The sequence below is a fragment of the Sinocyclocheilus rhinocerous genome, unplaced genomic scaffold (assembly GCF_001515625.1).
Source record: "Sinocyclocheilus rhinocerous isolate Xijiao unplaced genomic scaffold, SAMN03320098_v1.1 scaffold930, whole genome shotgun sequence".
NCBI classification, from domain to species: Eukaryota; Metazoa; Chordata; class Actinopteri; order Cypriniformes; family Cyprinidae; genus Sinocyclocheilus; species Sinocyclocheilus rhinocerous.
This window is the reverse complement of record NW_015654101.1, coordinates 564,535-572,404: the sequence shown is the minus strand read 5'-3', so window position 1 is coordinate 572,404 and position 7,870 is coordinate 564,535. Positions and strand designations below refer to the sequence as shown.

The 7,870-nt window shown below is 38.6% G+C and overlaps 1 protein-coding gene across 1 annotated transcript in view; it reads left to right on the top strand.

Annotated features, from left to right (window-relative positions):
- The first annotated feature begins 3,246 nt into the window (after positions 1–3,246).
- The window catches only part of LOC107716931 (ATP-dependent DNA helicase PIF1-like), a 19,972-nt gene continuing 15,348 nt past the window's right edge, over positions 3,247–7,870 (top strand). Inside the window, exon 1 of the mRNA XM_016523552.1 lies at positions 3,247–3,257. The gene's annotated coding sequence lies outside the window, so the exon portion shown is untranslated. The remainder of the gene's footprint in view (positions 3,258–7,870) is intronic.

Below are 7,870 nucleotides of genomic sequence, written 5' to 3'. Positions count from 1 at the left end.
TCTCTGAGCAAATAAATGAACAAATCTGAACCAATTTTTGTGCATGGATTCAAAAGATCCAATTCACTGAGGTGAATACCATAACAGTTGGTATTGAGTGGTGATTTAGAACCTATAGCAGGACTATACAATTCCGTTCCTGGAGGGCAATAACCAGTAGAGTTCCAACCCTAATTAAACACAGAACCAGCAAATCAAGGTGATCAAAATTACTTCATTATTACAGCTGGTGTGCTTGATTAGTAGTGGAACTAAAGTCTGTGGGCCAGGCTCTTTTTCCTTAATTTTACATTGTAATTTAAATAATTTTTAGCTTTTCATCAACAAACCCTGATTTGGGAAACCCTGACATAATATGTAAAGTTTAAATGTACTTTATGTTGTTGATAACATAAGACTGAAATATATTTTAGGAATATACTTTTTTCTATGTATATTTGCATTTTTATAACAATATGGTACAAAGGTAATCTAAAAGTATACTTATGTGGCACATAGGAAAGTAGGTCAGGTGGGTGGCGTCAGTAAATAGTTTTAGGAGAGCCGTCTATGGTACCTGGTGACGCAAATTAGAGGGCAATTAGCCATTTGTATGAGCGAACGCCACATGTAAAGGGAGTGCCACTAGCACAGCATTTCAGACACTGCAGGGGAGTGAAAAGGCGAAGCACTATTGTGTGAAGGAGTCCGTATTTAAAGAAGACTCTAATAGTTCTCGAAAAACTGTTTGATGTGACCAGTAGGCAAGGCTGATAGCCGTCGATTGCGGTGTGACTCAATTTGAATTGTTTCAGGTATGGAGTTTTATATGATACGGGATGTATATTTTAAATTTGGAGTTTTGTATTTTGATCTGTTCTTTGTGTAATTGTAAAACGGTGCAAGATCACGTTTTATGAGGATACATTTGGCAAGCTGCATCTATGGTTCAGGTATGGATGTTTTAAAGAGTAATAAGTGTGTGTTAATGACTTGCTTGATCTAATAATGTTTTTATTTGTAGGAGAGTTTGTCAGCCACTGTTTTCTTTACCTCCATATTAAATTAATGATTTAGTGTGTTTTGTGTGTTAATTAGACGCAGCGCTCAGTGAGCGCGTTGAGAAACGTGAAGGGGGAGTGATTTTTCTTGTGTTCCTTTTGTAGTTTTCGTTTGTATTGTATTTCTTTGGGAATTGTATTTTAATTTTATTTGGGTATTGATGGTACAACGGTACAATTCACAGGTAATGGCATTGAGCAATATGCAATAATACCCTTTAAAGTTTATCACAGAAGTGTGCTGATTGCAGTGTATCACATGAAGGTGATTGCTTAATTTGGGTTTTGTATTTAAAGGGTTTATGACCTGCCTTGCCTGTGTACACCACATTATACCCTCTCTTTTTACCTGTCATGCTGTGAAATGTTTTAGCATTATATGTAAATGTAATAAGGAATAAAGAGTTATGTATTTTGTACACCAGCACCTGCCTTTGTCCTTTAATTAGGATATACATGTTATTAATCGTTTAAATACGGCATTTGTCCCTTTCTGAGCACGGTAAGGCACCTGAAGGCCACATTTGGCGTAGTCGGCAGGGTATTAGGTGGTTGCTGGTGTTACTACTACTACTACTACTACTACTACTACTACTACTTTATTTATTTATTTATTTATTTATTTATTTATTTATTTTTTTATTTTGTCTCTTCCCCCTAAGTTCTATTATTATTGCGACTGGTTGATCGCTGTGGAGGCGAAAGTACAAAGAGGAAAACAGTGGTTGGCAAGAGGACGCCGTTGGAGCATCTTCACTTTACTACTGACGTTGGGCTTCGAGGTCAAGATTATTGTATTTCCCATACCTATCCTGCTTTATTTTGTTTATTTGCTCTTTACCTAGAATGTCTGAGAGGGAGGAAGACCAGATTAGAGCTCTGACAGAACAGCTTCAGCAGTTACAAGCTGATAATGTCAAGCTTCGGCAGGAAGCGGCAGCCCAGCAGAATGCGGTGGAAGGACAGGGAGGGGTAGTAAATAGCCATGATGATGGTCTTACTGGTGCAAGGTATGTCTTCCCTGTGAACGAAAATGCCCAAGGTTTTCAGGCAGTATGGGTGCGGGAAGCCTTGGGGTAGAGGAATGGGTAGAGGAAGCTCGTAGATGCTTGAATTTTAGATACATGACATTAACTGAGCAAGCTTTGTTTGTGTATGATCACTTAGAGGGGGAGGCTAGGTCTGAAATTAGGTTTCGTCCTGCTTCAGTCAGGAATGACCCTGAACAAATTTTAGCTATTTTGCTCGAAACATTTGGGTGCTCACAATCATATATAGAAGCACAGAAACAGTTTTTCCAACGACGTCAGCGGGATGGGGAGACACTGCGAGAGTTTTCTCACTCATTAATGGCCTTAATGGAGTTAGTTAAGTGTAAGAACCCAACAGACATCCAGGACTCTGATTGTGACTTGGGGTGTACCAATTTGATAGAACACGAAATTCCTTTATTAGATGATGCACCAATTCGTCAGCGCTACAGACGACTTCCCCCATCCCAGTATGATCTTGTTAAAGCTCATATTCAAGAGTTGTTGGAGCAGGGAGTGGTGCGGGCAAGTTGCAGTCCTTTCTCTTCAGCTATTGTTGTGGTCAAGAAGAAAGATGGGTCCATCCGTTTGTGTTGATTATCGTCAGCTAAATTCAAGAACAAGAAAGGATGCATTTCCCCTTCCACGTATAGAGGAATCTTTAGATGCTCTTACTGGCGCCTGCATGTTCTCGACCTTGGACTTGGCTAGTGGTTACAATCAAGTACCGGTAGCGGAGAAAGACCGAATGTCATAGGTGTCTTGCAGCCAAGGCGGTCCAACCCAAAGTAAAGACCTTTATGGGAAGTCTGCTGGCATCTAGACCACTGGAAATTGTGGCTATTGATTTCACCATGTTGGAACGAGCCAGTGACGGTAGAGAAAATCTTCTAGTGGTAACTGATGTGTTCTCTAAGTTTGCACAAGCATACCCTACACCAGACCAGAAAGCAAGTACGGTGGTGCGTATCCTCACTGAACGCTGGTTCTATGTGTATAGGGTCCCCAAGCGTATCCATTCGGACCAAGGTCGAAATTTTGAGAGCGAGTTACTGAAGTGCATCTGTCAGTTGTATGGCATTGATAGCCGTCGATTGCGGTGTGACTCAATTTGAATTGTTTCAGGTATGAAGTTTTATATGATACGGGATGTATATTTTAAATTTGGAGTTTCGTCTTCTGATCTGTTCTTTGTGTAATCTTTATGACCTGCCTTGCCTGTGTACACCACATTATACCCTCTCTTTTTACCTGTCATGCTGTGAAATGTTTTAGCATTATATGTAATAAGGAATAAAGAGTTATGTATTTTGTACAGCAGCACCTGCCTTTGTCCTTTTAATTAGGATATACATGTTATTAATCGTTTAAATACGGCATTTGTCCCTTTCTGAGCACGGTAAGGCACCTGAAGGCCACACTTATATACTTCAAAAAGAGTTAAAGTTATGTCAGTGCAGTCAGGACCATGAAATATTATTGAAAATAGTAATAGCGTGCACTTTTAACAATCGCTGAAACAGAGTTAATTCAACCAAAGTCAACAGCCAATTGCCCAACTGAAGGGAACAACAATTCAGAACACCATAATGGTAACAGTCTTCAGCAACCTTTGTACATGCACCATATGAAAGAAATAAAGCCAAACTGGTTTGCAATAAGTAAATATAGTAATTTTGTTTTTGAAGTCGTTTAATCATCCTCTGGTGAGATATTGATTTCATCTAAGGCTGTGTGGCTGTAAGTAGTTGATTGTGTTTCTGCTCACTTCTTCACGTTTTTCTGTTCTTGCTGTTCCTCTTATCCTCAGTGATTCTGCTTGTTAACCATAGGTGTCATCACTAACGCTCAGTCATCACTTGTAGAGTAAATCTACTTTATTACTTTTACTCTCTAGGACCATATGAAAACTGAGCAGTGTTTCTTTAACACTGGGAATTTTACTGTGTAAACATAAGCAGAAACGTGTTTTTCTTTAAAGAATTTATTAAAATTAATTTGGAAAATTGGTCTTTAACTACAAACACGCACTAAGAAATGTGATATGTAACACATACACAAGTTTTGTTGTGGTCTTTCTGGGATCATACCAGCACCCAGAAGACAACAAATGCTGGTCCACCAGCACACCAGATTCCAAGCTGATCCCAGCATGCAAAACATACCTTATGCTGGTGACCAGCAATGCTGGAATTTTCAGCAGGGTAGCGAGAATATTCATCTATGATGACAAGCATGTATTCACCTGTTTGTAGAGGACCATAGAAATCAGCACTGATCTCTTGCCAGGCATTTTCAGAAAGCTTAGACACTTTCAATGGCTTAGAATGTGCTATCGGTGAGTTGGCTTGGTAGGCAAGACAGTTTGTTACCCTAACTTCAGCTTTGTTATCCATGAATCTTGTATGCCCTGTCTTCCATGGCTGCCTCCAAGTTGGCTGCCCTTTTTTCCAAGTAGAGGATTAGGCCTCCATACCTGCCTGATTTTTCTTATCCGTAATTATATCCATCTTATGGCTAAGTAAGACTTTCATTTCCATGATGACCACTAAGAGTTTGCCATGCTGAATATGGCTTTAAGGAATTTGTTACCACCAGAAGAAACTGAGCAATACAAGCACATATTCTTCTGGATCATTTGAAGTTGGATGCAGCTCAACATCTAGCCATGGCTTATGCCCATCATTCCCCTCTTTACACTACTGCATTAAAGGTTCTTCAGAAGAAATATGGTCAGCCTCACCAGTTGGTGCTATGGGAGCTTGCTGCTATTAAGAACTTACCAGCTGTACATTCAGGAGATTCTGTTGGATTTGGCAAATTTGCTGTGAGTTCAAGCTCTTGTGGGTATGCTCCAATCCTGGGATCATGAAGGAGTAAAGAAGTTATCTTCTGCATCACATGTCCATCATCACGTTTCAGACAAGAGAGGTGAGGCCTACCAAGTCCCCATTTCACACATCTGCTTTCCTTAATGGTGTGAGACACAAAGTGAATCCCAGTCCGATAAAGAAAACTGAAACTACTAACAGATCACAGGAAAGGAAAGAGGGCCATAAACCATCTTGTGCATACGGTTGCAGTAATCATGACCAAGTCATTGTCCTGAATTTCATAACTTTGATACAGTAGCCAAACGAAGTGGATTGTTGACTATAACCCTTGTTGGAGATGTGGTTGGGCCCGTAGATCATCCAAATGTGACCTGCAAATAAAATGTCCATTGTGTCAAGATCATCACCTAGGAATACTACATGAAGTGAATGCATGCAAACCAGATCCTGGGATATTTTATTTGAGTAGACCAAGTGGTCTTAACTCTGCATACTCGACTGGGGTGGACACTGCAGGGACCTATACTTCTTTGGGTGAGAAAACTAATTCCACGACACAGTGTTTCTTTCAAGCTTCCCACTCCATTGATCAGTTGCATAAGGATGTGGAGAAGTTATGGCAAGTTGATGTACTTCTTTTCTCTCAGACTCCAAAGCCAGCTCAGCCTTTGTGCACTGCCTCCGTCCCTGCTGGTGCAGAGAAGCCTGCATGCTCAGCCTTTGCACATTGTTTCCATTCCTACTGAATTAGAGAAGTTGGCTCAGCCTTTGCATGTATCTGCTGGTACAGAAGATTCAATTCATTCCTTTTGTGCGTCCTCAGTGTTTTTCACAAGAGGGAAATTAATAGCTATTCTGCCCATGGCACTTTGTTCAGTCCTGGTTGCTCTGTTCCAGTTCATCACCTTGTCCCTAGCCCAGGCTATTCAATTTGTGATCATCTTGGTCTTAGTCATGCTGATGAAGCCTTATTTTACCTGTGGGATTCTGTTAGAACAGTTGACATTTCTTTTTTCGTCTACAGCCCTGCCAGAACCATGGCCTCCTCCTATTCCGGGAGCTCTGTTATGGTCTGTACTGTCATCTGCATCTGTCCTGTTGAAGCTTTATACTTTATCTAGTATCCTGTTGAGACAGCTTTGGATGGCTCCCTTTGTCTAGCGTTTCCCCAGAGTCATGATTTCCACCTTTACATGCATTTCATAATGATTTATTTCTGTTTAATGTGTTGCTAAAGTAGGTACCTTTTTATTCACTTATATTTTTATATTTTATTCACTTTACAATTGTCAGAGTTGGGAAACTGTGGGAACTTTTGTGATTAATGGTATAGGGATTCAGTAATGTACTGTTAAATTCCAATGGGTTAAAATGACTGTAGTTTTGTGAATGAAAACCTGTAACTTGTACAGTCTGTAATATATGTATAGAAATAAATATATATATATATATATATACACGGTTTAATGATCTACAACAAAATAGAACGAGTTTTTGTTTTTTTAGCTCAACCGTCACGGAATGGAACGCACAGGATTGTGGGCATATCAAAGGCAGCGAAGGATACATCTATGCTGCCTTCAAAATTCGATCAGAAGAAGGTATCTCCGGAGACAGAAAGTAAAGCAGAATTTGGATTTGAACGTGCCTTGATGCCTTTCTGCCTTGGAATGCTGCCTTCGAAGGCAGCATTTTAGAGTTTTCGGATGCAGCCAGTGTGTTTGTGTGTGAGATGCTGTCTCTCCATTCAAACATGGCCTGTGTGTAATTTTTGCATTGTTGTCTGTAAACCAACAGTTACCAGCACTTGATACCATGGGAAATGTGTACTCCTACACATTGAGAAAATAAACTGTAAAAATTAGATTGATGACTAAATTAGTTTTAATTGACTCACCATTCTGGTAGCAATAGCCAAACCAGCCTATAATTCCTAAAAGTCTTAGATGAATTTGGCAAGCTTTTTGTATTTAAAATTTATAATTCTAAATCAATTTTTATGCCTCTCAATACAGGTGGTTCTAATTTCCATAATAATATTCAGATATCAACATACTTACGGATCGGGCTGAGACCTACCTTATCCCTCATTTCAAAAGTTAATTATATGTCAATTTATAGAAATGTTGAAGCTGACATTCAGAGATGGATGTGCCTACCTTCATCACCACCTGCCCAAATGTCAACAATAAAAATTAATATTTTGCATATTGAATGTTATATGGAATGGTAAGCGTCCCAGAATTAAGTGGTCTACACTTCAAAAAAGCAAATTGGAGTGTGGATTGGGCTGCCCTAATTTTAAATTGGTCCTTTATACTACTCTTAGTTGTGGTTTGATCCTTGTTCACAATCTTCATGTAAACTAATAGAAAAATAACTAATTTCACTAATTTGTCTGCAAGTTTGTTTTTTTTGTTTTTCTGGTCTTTATTACAGGAAATGCTCCTTATACTCTGATGCATGAATTATTAAATCACAAAGTACTATTTTTTACATGTTTGTTTTTACTTTTAAACAAGAAAAAATGTATTTTGTCAATATATTATATTTTGAGGGAGTTACATATATGTCCACTGCAGTGGACGCCATGCATCAAAGGTATAAAAAGTGAATGCACTCATACAGTATACATGTATACATGCCTACAGTTTTATATGACTTAATAAATAAATATAGACTGTAAGCATGGAAATAAATGCTAAAATCTGAAGACTATTTAATATTTCTGTTCAATAAAACCATTCAAGTGTAAATTATATCATAATTTTAATAAAACATACAAAATAAGGCAGAACCTATATATAGGCAGAATTATACCCTTTGATACATGACGTCTACTGTAGTGGACAGATATATTTTCTGTCACAGAAAAAGAATGTACAAGAAAAATATTGTTAAAATCTGGATGAAACTATTTCTGACATCCTATTTAACTGAAAAATATTTTTTGTAGCTATCTGGT